Raw genomic sequence first — 23,228 nt, 5'->3', positions numbered from 1 at the left:
GCCCCCCCGCGCGGCCCCGCCCCCCGCGGCCCCGCAGCCAATGAAGCGCGGCGGAGGGAGCGGGGCAGCCCGGCATGGGCAGGGGCGGGGCCGCGGCGGGGGCAGAGCGCGGGAAGGGCCGCGGGAGCCGCGGGAGCCGCGGGAGCCGCGCACGCCCCGCCCCGCCGGGGCTGCCCCCGCAGCCCTCCCCCGGACCCCGCGCTGAAGTGTAATAGAAAGGTCAGGCAGCGAAGTGACCCGGTCCACGGGCCGGCGGGTGTGGAGGCCCGCGTGGGTTTTGAGTGGGTCGTGCCCAGCCCCGTTTGGTCTTTGACAGGAACTCACAGTTCCAAAATAAAATCGACTGAGACTCATTAAGCCTCCGCATTCCCTTTCGTTCTCAGAATGAGCTACAACATAGATGTTTTTATCTGTGCATCCTTGTTTATTTTTAGAGTATCTTCCCTGATGGTATCCACTACTATAAATACAAACCTTTTGTGCTGCAACATTAACATTTCAAGACAGGAATGTAACTGGAGGCACCCTTTGGTTTTCTTCCATCTTTTACATTCCCTTTCATGTGAATCAGTCCTCTGGTACCAGAAGTTTTCCATGCCTCACACAAACTGTTCCTATTACAAAATAGATTTGATCTTTCTCTTTTTAATGAGCAGGATGACATTAAAAACGTGGTTCCGTATGAGCCACTTCTACTGCAATCTATTTTCACCATGCAGGCAGTCAAACATTGGTGGATTGCTCAGAGAGGTTGTGCAATCTCCATCCTCACTCATTTTCAAGCTCCAACTCAATACATCCCCAGGTAACCTGGCCTGACCCCAGGGATGACCCAGCTTTCAACCAGAGGTTTGACTGGAGCTCTTCCGTGGTCCCTTCTCACACGGGTTATCCTACAAGCCCTTGCTCTCCAAATTCCTTGTGAGTATGACTGGGAACCATTCCCTCTCCACAGTCTGGGACAGATGAACAATTCCATTCTTTTCTCCCTAACTTCTCATCTCTTTAGCCTCTTAATATAAACTTTGTCAGCACACTCTGTTTTGAAGGGAAGAGGCAGGGTCTGTTTCACCAGCAGATTCCCAGGCTCAGCCACCTGACTAGGTCTCCTCAGGTTTTTTTCCCAAATGGCTGAATTTCAAGAACTGGGCTGTAATTGTGTAACAGGAAAGATATTGCTCCTGAAACACTCCCCCACATGCAAACAAACACGTGCACACACAGAGGCTTAGTTGTAATGTTGTTGAAAACTGTGCTGTTCAAATGACATTGTCTCTAGGCAAAACTTCAAATTGATTAGTATTTGAAGATACTTCTCTTCTGGTCAAAATCTGCTTTTCTGAAAGCCAAGATCTACTACTGAAACCATTACAGAGCCACTGTCTCTTCGGTGGTCTTTTTTATACCGTCAACACATAAAATATCCCAAGAGAGCTGCATTCCTGTGTCTGTAGTACAAAAGCAGCACTCGGATGTGCAGGGGTCCCTGCCTCCTTTTAGTCTAATTCCTAAGGCTGGACACTAATGAAAATACCGACTTAAGACAGCATTTGAGCACATGCTTAACTTTGAGCACAACGAGCATCTCATTGCAAAACACTCCATGATTTCAGCGGGAGCGCGCTCTGAACCATTCATGGATTTCATTGGCATCAGCAAAATAAATGTCTTGTTCTACATCGCTTTTTTTGTGACTCAAGTGTGCCCAAGAAAGCGGAACAGCAGAAGCTGTCCACTTCCCCTTGCCCAGTTTATTTTTACCACTGGTTGCTGTGGGAAGCTATTGTGATTCAGTGTGGCAGTAGGAAGTTCCTAACACTGCTCTTTGCAGCAGAGGATGTTGAGGTTCTCATGCAAGCCACAGGCACAGTGAAAATAGCTGACCTTTCAGAATGTTTATCGAAGCACCTTCAGTACACAAGGGGAACAGCAGCGGCTTGTGCAAAGAACTAAAATCTGGGTCTAAAGTCGCTGTTGTGCTGAAAATACCCCAGAAATCTTTACAGGGATCCTTTTTGGTGCTGGGAGGGAGGCAGGTGTAGCCGCCAGCGTGTGGTCCTGTGAAACCAGAAGAGAAACGTTTCACCTCCGTTCTGCGGTCGCATCAGCAACCACATAAGTTTCGGGACAGGCTCCGGACGCGTCACCTGCAGAGACAAGACCAAATTTCGCCCTGAGAAGGGTCAAAGCAAAATAGTGTCACTTAACAGCAGGGTGACATCCTCTGCCTGCCCAGCCAGGACCTGAGGGGCATTGCAAGAGCTTCCCCTTGCTTCTGCCTGCTCCTGGCTCCCTGGGGTAGGGGTCATCCCTGTGAGCGCCCCTGGATCCGGCGGGCAGGGCGGGCACGGGCGCGGGCAGGGGCAGCGGTCGGTGCCAGCCCGTCTCCGTGCTGCCCTCTGGAGTCAGCCGCTCCAAAGTGCGCCTCCTGCCAGGCTCCGGGGACTGACGTCCAGGCGGGTGCCTCCCGTCAGAGAAAAAATCCCTGCTCTGCAGAGAGCTGTGGGCATTCCCCCAAATCCCTGCCACGGAGAAGGCACCTCGACCCCACAAGGTTGCCTTAGACATGGCTTGCAGGCTGGGGCCAGGACAGGGTGTGCCAACCCCTCCTTCAGCCCAGCACGGCTGGCAGGGGCTCAGGGATGGTGGTGGTGTTCATCTCCTCCCGTATGAGGCTTTGCTGACAGGCAGAAGATCAACACATGTCCAGAAATGGGCAGCTTCCAGCTCGGCTCCCAAAAGCCCCAAGTGCTTGTGACAAGGACAGCACAAAGTAATAACCACTCTACATGTGGATTCATAAAATCATAGAATATCCTGAGTTGGAAAGGACCCACAGGGATCACTGAGCCCAGCTTTGTCCTGCACGGGACCATCCCAAGAATCCCACCATGTGCCTGAGAGCATTGTCCAAACCCTTCTTGAACCCCAGCAGGTTTGGTGCCATGACCACTGCCCTGGAGAGCCTGGGGCTTGCCATCATCCCCACACCATCCTACCAGATCTGATCCCGGGTTTCTAATATGGGTTGTGTGCACCTCTCTGGCTGTTTTTCTGCTTTCTCTCCTCCAACAGTCCTTCTCCTTGATGCCCAGTGCAGTGGCCAGGCAGCTTCCCCATGCCCACAGCCCCATCTTGCTGGCTTGGCTTCAGAGTGCTTTTTTCTTCATCTGTCCCCATCTCCTGTGATGCCGGTGCAGATGCCATCTCAGGTTCCTCATTCCATCACCACCACCTCTCTTCTCCCAGATTCTCTGGCTGCAGAGCCCACAGGCTGTTTTGGTGTTTTAGAAACAAAGACCATGAGTCCTGGCAGAACATAAGGTAAGTGCACTGTTAGCAGATGTCTGCCCAAAACCCACTCCAGGCCCTGGCAGCCCCTGCAGAGGCATCGCTCCCAAGAACGTGACAGACGCTACTTTGAGCCAAGGGGGGAGGCAAGATGTGAGTAAAGGGCAGAAGGTGTCACACCCCAATGGGATACATGGTACTACCTACAGCTTAGGGGACACAGGGGTGCCTAAGGATTTGAAGAGTAAAGCAAATTAGAAGCTGGTCAGAAGTTAATATGTATTTTCTTAAAAATGAATCTCTGAAAAGCTTTTTCCTTTTTCACATGAACTTTCTCCACAACATTTCACCCCAAAAGATTTTCCTTCCAGTCTCTCCCCCAACAAATCTGGACTGCAGCAGCTAAACTGTCATAGAACTTACCTTCTCACCGCTCATCAGCTGTTTGCTACATCTAATAAGAGGTATCAGGTATGATTGGTGGCACAGATACCAATCCATAAAGCTGTTGAGCTCCTTCTAGGAGTCCTCACCTGTCTTAGGTGCCTGTGGTCAAATATCCATCAGTACCAAGAGAGGAAGCACCTTCTTGGACTGGCAGCTCAAAGCAGTGTTTTGTGAGCAGGATTTCAGCTGGGAATTTGCTCAGGTAACCTGGGCCCCCAGGCCAGCTTCTGTTTTGCTCTGTGATGTTGAGTGAAATCACAGTTTTCTGTACTGCACTCTTCCCATCTGTAGAATGGGGCTGATACCTCCCATCACCTTTGCAAGCGTTTGGGTGCTAAGGAACCAGGCAGGTGGGCTGGTGTGATGTTAACATCCTCTTGCAGTGCTGAATTTCTGGGACTGAATCACTTTTTCCTGTCTTTAAAAAAAAATTTTAAAAAAGGCTTTTTATTTAACTTCAGCTTCCCTTCCTAATTATTTAATGTAGTAGGAGTTATTTTGTCAGGAAAGGGCACTTGTTGATGGTTTATCCCATGTTTCATTAATGCATGTAAGAGGTTAACTCCTGGTAGAGAAACAGATGCATGGTTTTAACAGGGGAAAAAAAAAAAAGCCCCAATTTTACTTTCTACTCCTGCACTAATTTGTGACTATTTTTATCAATGTTAACACTGAGCCAGGGTAAAAATACTCCCTAGAAAGTTTAGAATTTACATTTGTCTTCATATATATTCAGCAGAAATCCAGCTCCCCAGCCTCCGCACTGCCTAATCTGGACTCATTAACTTCACCCGCCCCCGAGAAAAATGTCAGATGACTTTGGCCTGGCGAAGCCCTTCACCCACAAACGCTCAGCAGGAGGGTCCAAGTCTCCTGTCTGCAGCAAACCATCCCCGTGGAGCATCAGCTCTGGCCCTGCAGGCATCCAGCTCAGCCATGGGAACAGATTCACCCTTCCTAACACAGCCCTGCCTCAGGGCAAAGTCTCCATTGCTGGGCTCCATCCCACGAGGATGCTGAGTCCTGGAAGCATCTTCCACACGGCAAGGCAGATGGATGGGGGCTGGGGAAGAAGCACCACAAGGAGAAACCTTTGTGAAGCATCTCGTGAAGCACAAGGCAGCCACAAGCACATGGAACTGGCCTCGCCAGGTCCTGGGATGGTGCCATTTTTCTTCCATTAAATGGACATAACATTTGACTCTCTGAGATGCATTTTTGCTGCACAGCTGGAGATTTTCATGTCAATGTGTCAGTGAACTCTGCTCTAAACACCACAAAATTGTTCTCTGGCAGGCTCCTGCAGAAGAAGCAAACCATCCCCTCCTGTGCAAAAGCCAGAAGGCACAAGCAGTGTCTGAGCAGCCCGGGGCTGTTACCACCTCATAATGGTCACAGCAGCCCAGAGGGACTGAGGCTGGAGTTCCCTCTGAGGAGCATCCAGTCCATCTCATGTCTCACAGCAGCATCTCTTAGGGCAAGTACTGCACCTACTATTGGGTATCCCAATATCTCCAAGGATGGAGACTCCACACCTTCTCCAGGCAAGCTGGTGCAGTATTTGACCACCCTCACAGTGGAAAAGTGAACTGACACGTCCTGTGCTTCAATTTGTTCCCGTTACCCTCACTGGCCACCCAGGAAGAGTCTGGCTCCACTTTCAGGATCTGAGGAAACCCCTGCATTTTTACGGAAAGGGATGTGTTCTCTATGAAACCCAGGAGATTTCGAAAGGGGGCTCATGTTTAAGCAGGAGCCAAGAACCCAGAGGCTCCACCAGCAAGGGAGGGCAGCTCCAATCTAATTAAACTGGGAAAACATCCTTAAGCAACACCATTTCCTTTCTTCCTTGCCTCACTTCCTGGGCTCCAGGCTCCTTCCAGAGGAAGAACTGGAGAATATTTAAGATTATTTATCCTTTTAGCAGTGAGTTTTAAATGAGGAGGTCTGGAAGCCGTGTGTAACCTCCCTTAGAAAATCCCCCCTGCCCCTGCAGAGGACCAGAGGAGGGGAAAGCTCCAATGCTCCCCTTGGCATGAGACCCTCCAGAGTCTGTCACTGCAGTGATGGAGTAGGCCAGGATATTTTTGGGACTTAAGAAGCCAATAACATCTACTCTCAAGCCAGTCTCAGGCATGTGTTGGACACAGCCTGCACAATGAGGAGTTCAATACAGACCTCCATATCCCATTGATAAGCATTCGTCCTTTTGTGTGCCAGAAAAGCCCTTCCTCCTTAGAGAAGAGTCAAGCAAGAGAGGGATGGCCCCAGACATGGAGTGCAGGAGCTGTTGATGCTATCTGAGCCCTGGCCCTTGGCTCTGCTCAGCTCCATCGCCTCCCTGGCCCCGCAGATCCGGCACCTGGCCCGCCCCACGCACCCGTCAGTTCCTCGGCAGCTTCTCTAAGCAGACGGGCTGTTTGCAAGAAGCAATTTCCTGCAGAGGAAGATTTTTTTTCCAAGGAGCCTAAGTGGGGAGCTTCCTGGTGCAGGCTTTCCACAGGAAACCATTGTGAAAGCAGCTTTGTCACCCACCAGGAAGGGCTGTCCCTGAGCAGGCTGCACCCAGCTCTGTGTCCCCAACCCAGCTTCCCAGTACGTGCCCAGGGGGTGACTTCTGTGCCCCTCACCCATCTCCCCCAAGCTGCTGCTGGGATGCTGACTTGGAGACGGGGAAGCAGCCGGACGGTGAAGATCTGGACTGGGTGCAGGCAGTGCAGAGCCTCCCAGGGAAGGTCCTGCATGGCTTCTCCAGTGCCCAGCATGTCCCTCTGGTGAGAGAAGGTGTGGGAGAAGGTGAGAGAAGCTGAGAGAAGACATAAGACTTCACCAAACTTTAGCTCACCAGCTTTTGCATTTTCCATCTTCACTATGCTGCTGGGTCTGATTTCAAGCAGGGCCACCAACTACCAGGACAGGCTTCTCCCCACACGGAGCTGGGTGGTCACTGCTCCTCAGCCTGCTTCTGGGAGGCACCTGGGTTTCTGGGTGCTCCTCTGAAATGCAAACCTGCCAGGACTTCTTCCCACTGCTGCAAGGGTGGGGCCGCCCAGCTGAGTCCTACCATGGTGGAGCCAGGGCAGTCCCAGTGGCTTTAGTAGAGCTGCCTGGGATTTACACCAGAGTACGTCAGAGGCAGCCTCAGCACCGTGGCAGTGCCTCACAGCCCTGGCTATCAGTGAAACCCCAAAATGCACCAGTTAAACCCTCAGCCAACACAGACACTGGGGCAGCAGGTTGCACTGTGCTGCTGCTTCTCACCATGGGTGGCTTTAAAGCCAATTATTGTTCATATCCTTTTATTCCAATGAGCTGTGTGCAGGTCTCCCAGCCACTGCATGTTCCCCACAGTGCTGCTTTTCATTCACGGAATTGGTCTGGTTTGGGTGTATTTGGTGGCTATGGGTGGACAGGTAGCTCAGGCTCCTGCCCTATTTTGAGCTTTCACCACCTGTGCTGTGGCAGCACTGCTCCCACATGGAGAAGTTCTGCTGTACATCTGTGAAGATGCTCTAGTGCCAGAGGTTTTTTCCTTGCACCAAATTCTCTGGTTTTGCAACCCCTCACTGCAATTAAAATAAAACTGAACAACTCCCAGGAAGCCATTTCTGTGAAGCATTTCAGGAGCAAGGGGCCGGTTCCTCTTTCAGAGCATCAAAAAACAAGTTCTATTTTCCTCCCAGTGTTAGCAATATTCAGCTGAGCCTTGCTCTTTTTCCCCCAAAAAAAGTTTAGTTTCCAGGAAACAGGACTTTATTTTGAACACAAAGAATCTCTTTGGCCAGCTTGACACTCCTGGGTATACTCACAAATTTGGATACACATATATGACCTACAAGAACATGACCCAGTATAGTGGGAACTGAACCAGGTCTCAGGGAACAGTCTGGTCACTTCCCAACCCACCAGTGGCTTAATTGTGTGATCCTGGGCAGGTCCCTTCCCTCTGTCCGTGTCCTGCTTCCCAAGCCTTGAAATGGGGTTTAAGTTGCTTCATGCAGTACTTTGCTGGACCTCAGAGTTGCCAAGAAGTATCTGAAACACTCACAAGATGCCAATCCAGTTTCCGCCAATGGCAGCAGTGCTAGGTCAGAACAGATGGATCAAAACCTCCTTCCTCCTTCTCCCTTGGCCTGCTGGCAACGCTCTTCTTAATCCAGCCCATGATGATGTTGGCTGGGAGAAAGCTCCACTGGCTCACAGTCAGCTTGTTGTCCACCAGGACCTCCCAGGTCTTTACCTGTAAAGTTGTTTTCCAGCTGGCTGGCCCCCAGTTGTAGTGGTGAGTGGGGTTATTCCTCCTTGGGGGGAGGAGTTCCTATTCCCTTTGTTGGACTTCATAAAGCTCCTCTTTGCTCATTGAGGTCCTTGTGAATGGCACCCTGGAACATGGAAAGCCAGGGGAGCAGGGAGAGCTCACAGCATTTAATAGCTCAAGTGGTGGATCTGGAAGAAAAGGATGGATTGGAGATACACATCACTTCCCTTCTGACCACTGCCCACACCAGAGCGGGGACACCGGCCTGGGCACAGCCAGGGCACATGGAAAGGGGGATCCTGGTGCCATCTCAGCACACACCGTGCCTGCCTGTCACTGTTCCTTCACTCACCATCTGACAAAGTGAGGAAGCAGCACTCAGGGGAAGAGGTGACCGGGCAAATTTAAGCAAAGACATCCCAGGGAATGAGTCACCAGCTCTGCATAAGAAACCAGACTCCGCTCTGGAGGGAGAAGGGCAGCAGGAAAGAGGAACGCTCCTAGGAGACAGCTGCAGGATGATTAAAAGGCCTTCACTTGGACCTTGCATTGGAGACCCCCCTGCCATGGCAGCAGAGTGTGAGAGCAGAGCCCTGGGTGTGCCCACAGAGCAGCTGCTGCCCACGGGGATGTGGCGCTGGGAGCTCAGCGCCTCAGGGAGGCTGCTCCCAGGAGCAGGAGAAATCACCCACCTAACCCAAGCTTTTCTCAGGAAAGGCTTGGCTCTGGTGGTGACATTTCTCATGGGAAATGTTATTTCCTTGAAAACCTCGGGTATGCAGGTTAACTCAAAGCTTTTAGCACAGTGGCACCAGACACACTGAGCTGGTTGAGTCAGAAGGTAATTTCCAATACATGTAAGGCAACTTCCAAGGACCAGAGTGCTTCATCGCCATGTTTTCCCAGTGAGAGCTTCAGTTGTTTTGCTTCTAAGAATCAGCCTTTTATTTACTGTTTTAGCTTATTTCCTCATGGAAAGCTTTTCATTTACTCCCCAGCATTACCTGTAGCTTTTAATCTGAGCAGGTGAAGGAAGTGGAAGAGGAACAGCTCTTCAGCAGCGGGGCCAGTGTGCCAGGAATGGTACTTTTTTTAAAGCTGTTCATAAAGATAACGAGAGATGAAAAGGTTGAGTCAGGAGCGGGATCTTCTCTAGTTGGAAAGCACGAAACACAAGAGCGCTGCTGTCTCTCTGCTGAGGCCCTGGCATTTGGGATGTTATTGCTCCCAGGGTTTGCCCTATGGAGCAGATGCCCCAGAAGGGCAGCCAAGGTGGACGGGTGGACGGGAGAGAACCTGCCAAGGGATTCACACCCATCCTAGAGGGGCTGCAAGGCCTCAAAGAGAGAAGAAAATCTGCCTGGAGAAAAAAATCTCAGAGCCCAGACTTGTTGGGTGAAAGGTGTTGGAAATGCAAATTGTTAATTTAAAGAACTGTGCCAGGAACCAGGGGTGCCAGGCTGAGCTGCTATCTGCTGCATCAGCTGCGAGCCTGGCTCGGGGTTTCAAAATAAAATTAGACTTGCAGTATATGTCTTTAAATATTTAAATTACTTTCAGTAATTCATATGGTGACATTTAAACAAAGTACACCAAGCAAACGGCTCCCAGTGCTAAAAGGAAATGTTTGCAGGTAATAATATTTAATTTAAAAGGGAACAGCTGATATCAAGGCAGAATCTTAATGCTGAATTCAACCTACATTTCTCTCTCAACCAAGCAGGGAAAAATAAATCCCCAGGCCTGCAAATGGTTAAACATGCAGAGTGATGTGATCGAAGTGCTGGCCCCAGACACCCTAAAGAGCTGTGAATTATGTGGGTGCCCAAATAATTGCAGGATCGGGGCTGCTGTGCAGAGCAGCTTTGTGGGCTCCCAGAGGCGGGGATAAGCAGCTTCATGCTGGGAGGTGAGGACCACGGGGGCTTGGTGATGCCAACCCCTCCTGCCACACTCACCTGCCCTCCCACATCCTTCCTGGGCCCTTTGCTCTGAGTCTGTTCCAGAACTAAAGGGAAAATCCATCCTGAGTGCAAAAAAGCAAAACTCAATGAAGTCAACTCACACACAGGCGGCTTCGCCGTGGTGCTGCTGGCCAATTTGGAGAGCTTAGCTGGGTCTGTTACATCAGTCACACTGGATTTCATAACATCAGACATTTCAATGAGGGTGACTCATTCTCTCTTGAAGTGTATTGTATGTATGAGCAAAGATGATTAACTTTTGCTGAATGGTATGATTTCTCAGATGGGAACTGCTATTAATTAGGAGCGGATCTCAGATGTTCACAAACCCTGTTTTCATGGCCTACTTTGTATATTTTTCTCCATTATACTTGTTTTTTTAGCTCAGGATAAATATTAAAGTGCTCTTCCCTGCTATCTGGCACTAAAGCAGCCAGATGTCCAGCAAAGGCATCTGACTTTCATAGTCAGGCACGGCCCAGGGTTCAGTTCCTGTGGCCAAGCTGCAGCTACTTGCCCTAAAAAGCTCAGTTTTCACATTAAAAGCAAACAAAACAAAATAAAAGGGAGCTTCCAGCCAGCACAAGTGCAGCAGATAAAGTACCAAGGGAGGTAAAATAAGCACAAGTGGCTCAGAATGTAAAATCCAAATAATTATCTTTTGTCATCCTCCCCTCAAATTTTCTTTATCCAAAGAAAATTGGGGGCTTATGCCAAGCTTGTGCTTCTGGCTGTTAAGGGTTGAGTTTTGGGGGTCAACAACACCAAGGGTCCTTAGGATAAAGAGTTTGCCAGGTTCAAGGAGGAAAATACCCTTTCATCTGTACTGGCTGCAAAGCTGGACAATTGACCAGGATAAGGGTCAGGGTGCTCAGTGGCTTCGACCACATCTGCAGCATCCAGCACTGTGGTCCTGCAGGAAGTGCCTGGAGACATTAAGACCAGCCAGCTTGGAAAAGCCAAAGGAGGCAGGCATGGGATGGAGTTGTCCTTCCCCACCCCAGGCAGTGCTGGGGGGATGCCAAGGAGCAGCCAGGCTGAAGCTGGGGACCCAACAGGTCAGTGTTTAACAGCCAGGCTATTCAGTGGTATCCTGCCACCACCTCATGATTCCCAGCATCTCCATCGGGATGACAAGGTCCCCTCCCAGATCCAGCCTATCAGCTCCCTCTGGTCCTATCCCATGGCACTGGCAGCGAGCAACACAACATCCCACAGAGCCAACCATCCCACCCTGCTGCAGCTCCATTGCTGTAAAACAGTCCTGGGAACAGACAAACTGTGGTCAGTCCCTCTGCCTGGCCAGCAGGAGCTGGAGGAAGTGTCCTGTTCTTGGTTCCTGGTGAGACACCACCGTGAAAGTCAACTGGGACTTCCAGAGAGGGAAAGGAAGGGTCACGGCTCAGCTTCATATTCTACCAGCAAGGATGAGGTCCATGTGCTTTGCCCAGTACCCCATCCCCATGCCCCCTGCAGCACTTACAGCACTCCTCAAATGTCAGGCAGGGACTGTGGGCAGCAGTTATGCAAACAAAGGTCACTGGCTCCATGCTTTTCCCTTCCATCAGCTGAGGCTGCTCGAAGGGCACAGGCTGGAGAGCTGGTCCTGCTCCACAGCAGGCAGCAATGAGGAGCGTGAGCAAACACAAGAGAAGCAATTGTTTGTAGTTAATCGAGACAAGAAGAGATGATTTTTTTTGATTAAAACTCAGGGCTGGGCATTTCAGCACAAATGGGGGGTGAGCAGTGAAAGTGCCCATGTGAGTGGCCAGCTCTACCCTGTGGGGGTTTGGAAACTTTGGGGGCAGTGACTTGCTCTCCTCCACTCCTCCCGCTTGTCACCAGGTAGTGGGCAGAGGCAGCCAGTTTGGGGTGGCCTGCCCTGGCTCAGGCACTGCACCCAGGCTGGTGGCAGCAGACCTGGAAGCACCTGCTGCCCAAGCTTCCCTGTAAGCACTGCAGCTCCCAGGCTGGCTCTCGAGAAGCTGGGAGTTGTGGGAGCTTCTCCTTCCAGACTCAACGGTGAGGAATGTGCATTCGAAATAGAGATAGGGCTGGTTTCACTTCTCCTGCACACCAAATCCAACCATGAGTCTCTTTGAGATAAAGTGGCACCTAGGGGTAGGAAATCCCCACAATTTGCCTAAATTTTGCACCTGTAAAATGCCACTGGCAGATCAAAGTGTGCCTGTATGATTCAGGCACAAGTCTGGGATGTGTGAGCCACTGCCCAAACTCCAGGCATGCAACAAAAGCTGAGCCGCGCAACACCAAGGGTTTCCTTGGAGACTGACGCAGAAGGGGCTTCTCCTCCAGAAGCACTTTCTCCCTGCCTTACCAGGCAAAGCAACACCCTAAATCCCATCCCTACCAGGAGAGCCAGCAGGGCTTCACTGCGCCACTGGAGGAAGGGGCAGTGCTGAGAGCCTGGAAGGGGGTTTTCCTCACCTCCGGGTAGCTTTCCTGTTGCGCAACTCACTCGTGCTTCTAAAAATGTTTGCTGAAGCAACAGTCTCTAAGGCGATTTCCATAACAATGGGCGCAGAAAAACGATCCATGCTGCTGGAGTGATTTGCTCGCTCACACGCTGGCTGAGGACAGGGCACACCGCAACTCCAGCGGTGAGATGTTCGTGTGAATGAGAGAAAAAGAGTATTTGAACTGCTCTCAGCAGCTGCTGGAAAGCTCCCCAGAGGCCCTGCTGTCCATGGCCCGGCCGAGGGGCACGGGCAGGGCTCTCTGCCTTGCCCGGGGGCATTGCCAGACCGCTGGACTCTGCAGGCACAAAAACACCCACAGCAAAGGTACAAAACCACAGAAAATGCTTCCACACCTTTGCCACTGGTGCGTCACCTCTGCCCGGCAAACACGCACCGCGGCACGCACCCGCAGAGAGGCATCACCAGGCAGCAGCAGCAGCTTCACCCTGCCATCAGCCTAAGCTCCTGCTTCATCGAGGCCCCGGTTCTTAAAAGGCCCCGAGTTACACAAAGCCCCCACGTGTTTCTCTTTTATCTCACTATTCTGGGTGCTCAGCCCCAGCCAAAACCAACCAGGTTTGCTCCTTCCCCACATCTTTTCCAGCTGACCCGTTAAAATCAACACTCAGCCGCTGCCTCCAGTTTGAATCGCTCATATCCTGCCATTACAGCTTTGTTTAAATCCGTGCAGAGCTCAACCTGTTGTCAGACAGACACTAATTTGTGTGTTTCTAATTATTTGTTTCCATCTTAAAACCTGTTTTTCAGCAGATTGCAGCTTTATTTTAATACATGCTTGGCTAGAGCTTGATACACTGGTTGCCAGTAACCTAGACACAAATGGAATTGCATTGCACAGGGGGAGCAGGGAGAGAAAAGAGACTGAGCTAAACTGAATTAAGAGCCTGTTCATAGAAACGAATTAAGCAAAACTGTGAAACAAGCAGCAGTGTTGCATTGCAGAAGACTGTTTCTGTATTCTTGCTTCTAGCTCTCCAAATAAGATGAACCTCTGCGTTCACAAAAGGGCATTTGAAACATCTCCTTACACAAACACTTTGACCATGTTTTTTTTATGTGATTAAAGCTCTTAAACTTAGGGTTAATCCTTTTTATACTCACATGGTTGGTGTTGAAAATTAGCTCATCAGTGGGTGACCAAACCAGGATCAATCTCCAACTGCTTTCCCAGGATGTGAATGCAGACAGTCAGGCACTGTCCTCAGCCCCTTCAGTCAAGCAACACCAACAGCCTTTGCCTCCTCCAGGAGCAGGCTGGGCCCTTTGTTTCTGGGTCATTTTCACAAAAGTCGTCAGAGGGCAGGAGAAGTAGTTGAGGTGCTGCTCTGAGGCAGCTGACACTGCTGTGGCACACCAGGCAGCACAACCAGTGAGTGCTCTGGGACCTGCCTTGCTTCATTCTCTCTCTGTAGCTCTTTCTCCTGTGCTGAGGATCTTGGGGTGTCTGATCTAAAATGCAGTTAAGGAGACTGAGGCAATTAAACAAAAATAAAACCATATGTTATTTGCTAGCAAATACTGACTTTTTAGTGAAGGTCATGTTCTGCACAGCCCTGACTGAAGCTGCTTACAACAGTCTCACCTTTGGCTTCTCCTCTCTAGCTCCCTGCCTTTCCCTGGGTGTGGGAAAACCCAGCAAGAGCACCCCACAGACAAGAAAGCTTCAGTCCCCCCCACCTCAGGGATTGTGAGTTGCCCACCAGGACAACAGGAGCCACATGAGGAGTGGCAGTGTGCATCCAGCAGCACGTTGTCTCCCCAGCATGGCCTGACCTCTGGTTGTCTCCATAGTCGGCCACAGAGGGAGAGTGAAATCCCTGTGCAGCTCTTTCCAGCAGTGAACACACTCCAGAGACATTGATTTCTCTGCAGGCTTTTTGTCAGCAGACAAAGGGGCTCAAAAAGCTGATGCAGCTGGTGGGGTGTGAGGGTGTACTTCCCAGGAAGGACCAACTGCCAGAAGGAATCAGGTTTTCTGTTGTCAACAAAGTGGCCTAGGACTTTGGAGGAGACACTAGGTTGAGGGCACAGTCCAGAGCACTTGGTCCATCTTGCTCCTGGTGTGCAGAGGTCCAGCTGGGAGGCTGACAGGGTACATCATCTCCAGATGAACGCCAGTGACCTCCTCCCTCTGGCAGATCTTGGATTCTGTGGGATACATGGCCCAAAGCACTCATTCCATCAGTGCCAAGCAGCATGGAAGTCACCTGGGAAAAGGCCTTTGTCAGGCCAGAGTTTGGGGGTGGCCTCCTGGTTTGGTCCTTGCTGAGGAGCATCTCATCCAAACATACCTACCTCCACCTGCAAACTGAGCCAGTGGGGATGGAGAGGGTCCATCACCTCCTTGCAGTCCTTTCCTATTTCCACCCAAAGACATTTTTGGTGAGCTTCTACTCCTTTTTTTATGCTAAAAAGGAAAGAAAAGAGGAAGACACGCACTTGATGTTAAGGAAATCTAACAGAGCGTGCAGCAATCCAACTGCTCAGACACATATGCCTCCTTCCTTCTGCTCCATACCAGCGAGGCTGTGCCATATTTAGATCTGGCTCCATCTCTCACAAACTTGACCAACTGTTCCTCCACAGTGTCATCTTTGCTTGTTTACCCCCAAACTGTTCACTGAAATCTTCAATTCAGTGAGGGAGAAATAATAATAATAATTTTTAAAAAAAAGTTTTGTTTTTAATGATATTTTTAATGACAGGAAAAGCACTAAATGCCAAGAAAGGCAGATCGTTACAGTGGTGGGTAAAGAGGTCAAAAGATCCCTTGGTGAGTCATCATCTCCATCAGGGACCTCCCGTGTGAGAAGGCAGATGTGTTTCCTAGAAATTGCTGTGCTGTGGCGGGGCCAGCCCCACGCTGGCTGCCAGGGCAGCGTCCGGCCGCCCGAGTCATTGGCCCTGGGATGCTTCCTCAAGTGTGTGCTCCCACAGCAGGGGCCCTGGCATGCTCCCACAAATGTGTGCTGCCACAGGAGCGGCCCTGGGATGCTCCCACAAGTGTGTGCTCCCACAGGAGCGGCAGGTTCCGTGACCACACATGAAGGCAGGCACAGAGCTGTGGCCATGCTGGGGTTGCCTGGGTGTAACTCTTCCAAGGAGCTGCACCGTTCAGAGCACTGGGCATCTGCAAAGGGGTAACGGCCTCCCCGAGGGAAAGGCTGAAAGTACAGCTTTGTTGCAAGTAGGAAACATGGGAAAGAGCAGAGAGCATTTCCCTACCTTCCTCATTGTGCCAAACCATGGCAAGTTCACCCCAGTGTTTGGGCCTCAGCATCAGGACAGGAGTCAGGCAGAGCTGGTCTTGCTCCACACTTTCAGCCATGGTTGTGTCACAGAGGAGGCAGAGGTGAGCCCTTGTCCTCCTGCACACAGTGAGGAGCCTTGGAGACTTCTCACTGAACAACCACACCTCTTCCTGGCTCGCCTTTGATGTCAAGACACTGCTGTCTACTGGAGGGCCTGGTGACAGCCTGCCCTGCAGTCTTGCAGGATGCTGCAGCCCTGCACCCCCCACACCAGCCACAGGCCTTGTGTACAAAACTTTTTCACACTCGAGGCAGATCTTACGGAGTTAAGAGCATTTTCTTGGCTTGCTGTGCTGGTGGAAGAGCGACTTACAGCAGAGCAGATGGATAAAATTCTAATTTGGGTTTCACATGATTTATATAAATAGGCTTAGACGAGGTTGCACAGAGATGGTGCAGTCATCTGCCAGCCTTGCTCTGTTTACCTCGAGACCCTCTCCTCCCCCTGTTAATGAGCACCCCAGCGGTGCCTCGTGCGCTGGCAGTAACGAGTCACCTCAGCCGTGTCACCTCCTGCCAACGCCACAGCCCCGGGCTGCGCTCCCAGCGGGGCAAAGCAGCCTCCTGCCACCCCACCTGGCCAGGCACGGCTTTTATGCTCATCCCTCAAACCCAGAGACAAATTGTCAAGGAGCACACCAGAGTCACAACTCCCATGGCTGGCTCAAGAGACTGGGGGAGCGTATGGACCATGCTGCTTCCTACCCAGGGGAGTGGGAACCAGAACGGGGCTCCTCCAGCCCCCACTCACTCATAGGACACCAAGTTCTGTCAGGGCCTCTCCCCAAGGGTGGGTGGCTCAGAGTGAAGGGACACCAGTGACCCCACAGCCACCTTCATGAAAATGACCCAGTAACTCCCCCTCCTCTCCGCTAGCACATCGCCAAGGAGCCTTCACCACATCCTGATGAAAATCATCAAGCACAACTTTGTTGGGTTTAGTTAGAAACCCCTGCCTCATCTCCACTGCTCCTCTGTCCCTCAAAGGGTGACATGAGCTGGTGCTGCTCCTAAGAAGGGGCTTGTGACAAACAGGTGAAGGTCTGGCTCCTGTGAGGCTCCAGCATGCATCTGCTGAACATCTCCATCCCACGTGTATTGTCTCCTAGGAATCAAATGTGACGTGACCCCAGCAGAAAAAAACATAGGAAACGAAGCTTCTGGTTTCTTTCTGTGGTCACCAGAAGCTGGATATGTGACAGCTACATCTTCCCAGTGTCAGATACAGCTCAGGGGTCACTCACGCCTGGTGCAAGGGACAGGGGCAGGGCTCTGCTTTTAGCACACATTGACCCCCAGATATCCCAAGGTCTGAGATGCAGGGGTGATCAAAGCAAAAATGCCAAGTCTGGGCTGAAATGGGAAGTGGGACACAGGTTTCTCCAGTTCAAAGGCCAAAAGCCAGACTGCCAAACAGAATGACACCTCTCCCTGTGGGCCCAAGTACCCCAATCCAACGCTTTGTCATGTAACACCTCTGTCTTTGAGTGCCTTTGGCTCTGGCAAAATGATTATTATCACAAAGCAGATGCATAGTTTGAGGTAGAAAATGATGGAAACATCATTTAACTAGCCCAGAGTTTGTCTGCCTGCATCCTCATTTTTACAACCTGATTTTCTACAGAAACAAGGTTTACACAGCCACACCACCCCTGCACCCTTCCTCTCCTTCTTTTTGGACACTTTCAGCCACATGGTATGGGGGCTCCCAGTTATTATGGAATGTAAGCTTTGTGAGGTTTGGTGGCTGATGAGAAGGTGATGGTGTGTGTTTAGCTTTTACTGGCCAGGGAAAGCTCATGCACGTCCTTTACTCCACAACACAAACCCATCGGAAACCAGGCTTTGCTGGTTTCCGCCGCTCGTGGAACAAGTTTTATTATTTGTATAATTGTATCCTAGGAGCCCTCGTTTCTGTCCTGCATACTCCCTGGCATGAGCAGTATTTTCCATGGTCAGCCTGGAAGGAGGGAGCAGACTTTAACCCCCTCAGTGCAAAGAGCAGATTCCTACATCAGGTTATTCTCATGCAACCCTCCCTATGAGGAAAAAAGCCCTCCTAGGACCAAGGCACATGCAGAGAAATCTCAATGCCAGCAAGGGGTTGCCTCTAGGAGAGGTGCAGGTGGATTGGGAGCAGCTGGGGACACTCCTGGGGGGCTGCTGGAGCCTTTGCAGCTCCTGCAGCCAGTACCTTGCTCAAATCCCACCTTCAGCCTGGCCACTGCCAAAACTCTCTGATTCAGCATCCCTTTCCAGACATGAATCATAAACCAGCTCTTCAGCAGCTGGGATAAGGCACAGGTCACCAAACCAAGTAAGAAAAAGAGATTTGTCAAGGGCCAGAGCAGATAAGCCCCTGTGGTTTGACAGTTTCCCTGCTTGTGCATCTCTGCTGGAAGAGCAAAGTGATGTCATGCTGGCAGTTGGAAATACTTCTGCCCAAGGAGATGCAAGCAGAGCCAGCTCTCTGCTCTGGGCCACCATGGAAGGTAACAGGAGCTCCATCGGGCACCTCTGGCTTGAGATGGGCGGGCCAAGGCTTTGCAGAAGTGACACATGGCTTGGAGCCTTTTGGGATCTGAGTCTGGTACATGCTGAAGGACCCCAAGTGGAGAAGGGGAGGTCTTTGGGGACATCACAGCCATCCCAGAGCACAGCCCCCCGTAGTCCTTGTTGTCCAAGTTCATCACTGAGGTCCTCCTTAGCCAGCCTGAGCCACATCAACCACCATTCCCACCCCTACTTGTTCCTGTTGTCTGAGATCCACCCCTAATTATGGGCAGCAGAGAGAAGAAAGGAAGCACAGAAAAGCTAGATTCACATCAAAAAGTGGGGGGATGCTGGGGACACCAGCAATTCCTGAGAGTGCCACAAATGTCCTGCAGATGAGGGCTAGGAGAGATGTAAGGAAGGGGACCAGGTGGTCCATGGAGCTCCCCACCATCAGCACCTCCAAGGGCTCAGAGCCACGCTGGGCTCTTTGTAGTGTGGGTTGTGACGTGTGTGGGCCTAAAAAGCTGGACCATAAAACTTCCGTTGAGCTTGGAGGGTCAGTTTGTGCTGCCCTGGGAAAGAAGAACAAGTGGCAGGTTCAGGGCACTGCCAGCAGTTGGGCAGAGTGTTCCTGCATTTCCCAGTGCCCACAAGAGTGGCAGATGAGAAACACGTCAGGCGGAAAATATTTGAGGTTTTCTTCTAATAGCTGCTGCCTCTGTGCTGAGGACATGCAAAAAAAAGGGCTGGATCTTCTGTCAAAACCATTTCCCACTACTGCAAAGTTTTTAAACAAAACACAAAGCATTCCAAAAGAGACTGGGGAAGACACCCAGAAATCAGAGAAAATAACTTAGGGTTGAAAAGGTTTCAGAACTGGATGATTTAATTGTTTCTGGATTTCATTTAAGCCTTCATTTTTCTAAAGTTTTTAAAAAGCACATACTTAGTAGTAATGGCAAAGATATTTCCTTGGAGAAGTGTGAGTAGCTTGTAGAGGCAATGTTTGAAAAATGATAAAAAATAATAAAACTTTGCTAACTCCCTAGAGCAAAGAATAAAAATCACATTTGTCTAGGAATATACTTACACCAGCAGGATTCCACTAGCATGTGAACGAGGAGTTGGTATGGCCTCAGTCTCTGAGGCTTTCCCAGTGTCTTAGCAATGAAGTGACATTATTTCAGTCCCAAGTAGTAGAATTTCTTACACATTCCAACAAATATCCCGTCATCAAGCTGGAAGCTTTGACGAACAGGACAGCTGATTCCTGCCACAGATCACAAACCACTGCTTCCCCCCGTGAGTCAAGGCTAAACACGGATTTCAGTGTGAACCATTAAGCACAAATCCAGCCTCGATCCATGCCAGCAGAAAACCTTGGATGAAGCATCTACTGAAGCCTCTTCCAGGAGCGGGGACTTTCCCGAGCTGGGTGCTCAGGTCACTGCCTCTTCCTTGGAACACAAGGGCATCCAAGCCTGGGTTATTTCAGTCTCATGTGGAGTGAAGTCACCACCACTTCAGCCACTGGTCCCCATTCACAACTCTCGTTCATTCACTCCAGAGCATTCCCATGGCCAGATGTTTATCACTCTCGTGTCACCCTCTAACTATTTTGCAGGGGTGGTAGGAGTGGCTTTTGGAAGACATTTGTGTATACACACAAATACAGGCTTGGGCTGCTGTGTGTTTGGACAAATAAATAAGTGCAACTAATCAGTAGAAATGTTTTTATGTTAGCTATGACTGGGAAGAGAGTATCCCAGCCCTGCCAGATAAAAAATCCCCGTGGGGATTTCTAAGTGCACCCAAAACCAGCTGGACAAAGACCTTGCTTGTTCACCCCATGGATTTGTGTGGGAGAAGAATTTAAAAAATATAGGAAGCTTTTAAAAAATAAAACTAAGCAAACAAAATAAGCCCTCTGCCCCTTACCTCCACACAGCCTGAATGGCTGGAAGAAGAACATGGCTGTGTGTGTTGGGCAACACAGCACTGAGCCAGGTCTCTCCAGCGCTGAGCTGGACAGGCAGCAACGATGGAGATGGTTGCTCCTGCAGCTCCCAGCACCCAGACCCAGCAGCTTCTGTCCAAAACAACCACTCATATACATGTATTCAAAAATACCTGGGTTTTTACCCCATTTATAACACACCTTGGAAGGTCGGCCTGTCTGGGAGTGCTTTTCCTGGCCTCATGGCACAGCAGCAGCAGGCAAGCAGCAGTTCTAGTACAACATCAGTAGTAATGTCCTACCCCAGATAGAACTGTCCCAGACCCACTTACCTTGATGCTCAAAAGAGATGCTGGCAGGACCTGGTGTTCCTGCTGGTGTTCCTGCTGGTTACAGGCAATGATGAACTGTTTCCATATCAGGAGATAGTTTTGAGAAGGCAAATGACAAATCAGCAGCTGCTGCGTGGTGGTGGCTCAAAGGGAGCAAGGTGGGCTTGTTTTGGAGGCAGGACCTGTACAGGGGAAGCAAAGCACAGCTGGAGCATCCACTGCCACCCTAAGTACTCAGAGATCATTGCAGCACCCAGGAAGCCAGATCCCACCCCTGGGCAGGGCAGCCCATCCTGCTGAGGTCAGTAGGGCAGATGTGCTCAACACCTGGCAGCAGGTCCTAGCCCTGATCCCTCTGAAACCAGCAGCTAAAGCTCCCATTTAACATCAATGGAGACAGGATTTGGCCTGGATCTTAACTAAACCCATGACCATCAATGGCTTTGCCTGGGGTTTAATTCCCTGGATTAAGGGGAATTTGCCCCGCAGTCACTCAGGGAGCCCCAGCTCCCTGGGCAGAGCTCAGCACCCACATCCCACCACTGCTCCACCACGGCCAACGAGAGCAAACCAACCCCAGGGCCCTGGGTTTTAAACAAACAAACAGCAAAAAGAGAAAGAAAAAGAAAAAAAGCAGAGCATTTATTTCCCCCGCAGCTGTGCTCTCCCGGACAGAGGATTTCTGTGGCAGGACAATGCCGCTTTATGCGGCGAGGTTAAGTTTCAGTTACTTGAAACTATCAGCTCTTGTGTTCGAATCATCTTATTACCTCCACAATCAAACAAGGCTTCCCCATGGGCAAGGATTCGGTCATGCTGTTTAAAATGGACACAAAGGTCAAGCAGGGCTGGATTTAAAGTGATCTAATGGGAGCTTTGGGAAGGGGAATACAGCCAGCGTGGTATTCATCCTGTTGGGAGAGGCAGGTCCTGTGTGCTGAGCGCCATTTGTAAGAAAGAGGAACCCAAAGTCAAGCTCTAGAGTTGGGGTTTTGGTTCCCAAATGTCCCCTCTGAGAGCAGTTTACAACCATCTAGCATCAGTCTTGGTCCTCTCCAAAGTACTTAAGGTATCTTCAGACCCAGTGTGACATCTCCAGTAGAGTTCCACTTTATCTTTCTTCAAGCAAACCCAGTGCTCTCTTGGCTGTTGCCTCTGCCACCAGCAGTTTGGGGAGGGCAGCACCTCTTCTAATTATCTATCCAAATGCTCTCCATGACCCAAGTGGAAAGAAACAGCCCTGGATCACATCAGTTGCAGTTAGACCCAGCTTGTGAAGTTACTCAATATTTGGGCACATCCCACAGTCAGCAGCACAAAACATGTGATGAAGCCAATGTGCATTTCAGGGCTGCAAAGCTAAAGAGAGCAGATGCTAAAGCCTGAGTGGTGCTTCTGAGCTGAGACTGCAGGGAGGCAGTCAGAGCACAGGGAAGCACATGCTGAACGTCACCTGGGGAGGCCATGGCTGACCGAGTGTTTGCATTTGTCCCCAAGCAGAGGACAGGGATTTACAGACCACCCAGTGTGAGGGGAAACATCCCTCACATTGCACAGGTGTGGAAAGCAACATGCAGTGGAACAGGAGGAAAACAACTTGCCTGCATCTCTTTTGCTCATACCAGAACTGCTGCTCCTTCAGCCAAAACCTGGATCCCTGTCAGCCCCTGTACCACTGCAGCTTGGCATGGAGCAGGCAGCAAGCCTGGGAGCTGTGCTTGGAGCTGCTCCAGCTCTGCACAAGGCTCCAAGGGAAAAATGTGGTTTCCATGTTCTGATCCACCCCCTTGCCCAGAGGTAAGATATGTCACTGAGGAGCTGCAGAATGAAGATGTGTGTGGGGTCTCCCCTGCAACCAGCTTGCTACCCTGCAGTCTTGACTACCAAAGGAGAAGATGTTGCATTACTAGACCCAGTGCACAGCTCCAGCTCCCAGGAATTAATGCCCTGGGAAGGGAAGGTGGGGGAGCAACACAGCATTCCCTGGGGATGCACATGAGCAGGGAGCTGCGTGGAGCCGTCTTCTGGGGTGCGTACAGCAATGCACTAAGGAAGCTCCCAAAAACACAAGGCCTTTCAAACTAAAAGCCTTTTTTCTCCCACTCAGCTTCCTTCCCAGTTCCTTGGGATCTCAGTCCAGGGGAAGGAGGAAGCACAAATGCAAAGGAGTTAAGCAGAATCTTTCAGAAAAAGTGGCATGAACCATTCACCAAAGCAGGACCAGCCCTGTGTCCCAGATCCACACACCTCTTCCTCCATCTCCCTTAGGTCCTGTCCTTACAGGCACCAGCTGAGCTTGCTGGCTGGCTCCTCATGCGAGGTGACATCCTGACCTTGCCAGGCAAGCCCCAAACACTGCAACATGGAGCAGAAGCTCAGCTAAGCCTTCTGCACGAGCCAGCTCTGCCTGTCCCTCAGGGGCACCAGCCAAGAGCTAGAGTCACTGGTCAGGTGCTCAGGGGATGGTCTAGACACAATCAACATTTCATATGCAGATTTCATACCTTCCATCTTCAAGTAGCTCCTAAGTAGCTTGATTTAATGATCCCACACGTTTCCACCCAAGCCGCAGGCTATGGGGAAATTTGCACAGGTGTGGCAGTGTTTCACTGCACAGCAAGACAGAACAGCTTCCCAGAGCTTCCCGAGTGCTCTGGATGCTCCCTCTGCA

General features: G+C 50.8%; 1 protein-coding gene across 13 annotated transcripts in view; it reads right to left on the bottom strand.

Moving 5' to 3' along the window:
* Positions 1 to 1,880: 1,880 nt before the first annotated feature.
* POC1A (POC1 centriolar protein A) overlaps positions 1,881 to 23,228 on the bottom strand; it is an 88,446-nt gene continuing 67,098 nt past the window's right edge. For 7 of the 13 annotated variants that reach the window (XR_004242282.1, XR_004242281.1, XR_004242286.1 and 4 more), the window contains 5 exons: positions 20,558 to 20,739; positions 14,757 to 14,868; positions 12,409 to 14,609; positions 11,444 to 11,566; positions 7,474 to 9,094 (listed from right to left, as the gene is read on the bottom strand). The gene's annotated coding sequence lies outside the window, so the exon portion shown is untranslated. Of the gene's footprint in view, positions 2,148 to 2,999; positions 3,310 to 3,824; positions 4,157 to 7,473; positions 9,095 to 9,954; positions 10,023 to 11,443; positions 11,567 to 12,408; positions 14,610 to 14,756; positions 14,869 to 20,557; positions 20,740 to 23,228 lie in introns of those variants that run through there. The other 6 variants (XR_004242289.1, XR_004242290.1, XR_004242284.1 and 3 more) reach the window with 6 other exon arrangements.

The sequence above is a fragment of the Corvus moneduloides genome, chromosome 11 (assembly GCF_009650955.1).
Source record: "Corvus moneduloides isolate bCorMon1 chromosome 11, bCorMon1.pri, whole genome shotgun sequence".
Taxonomy (NCBI): domain Eukaryota; kingdom Metazoa; phylum Chordata; class Aves; order Passeriformes; family Corvidae; genus Corvus; species Corvus moneduloides.
This window is presented reverse-complemented; position numbering and strand designations above follow the sequence as displayed.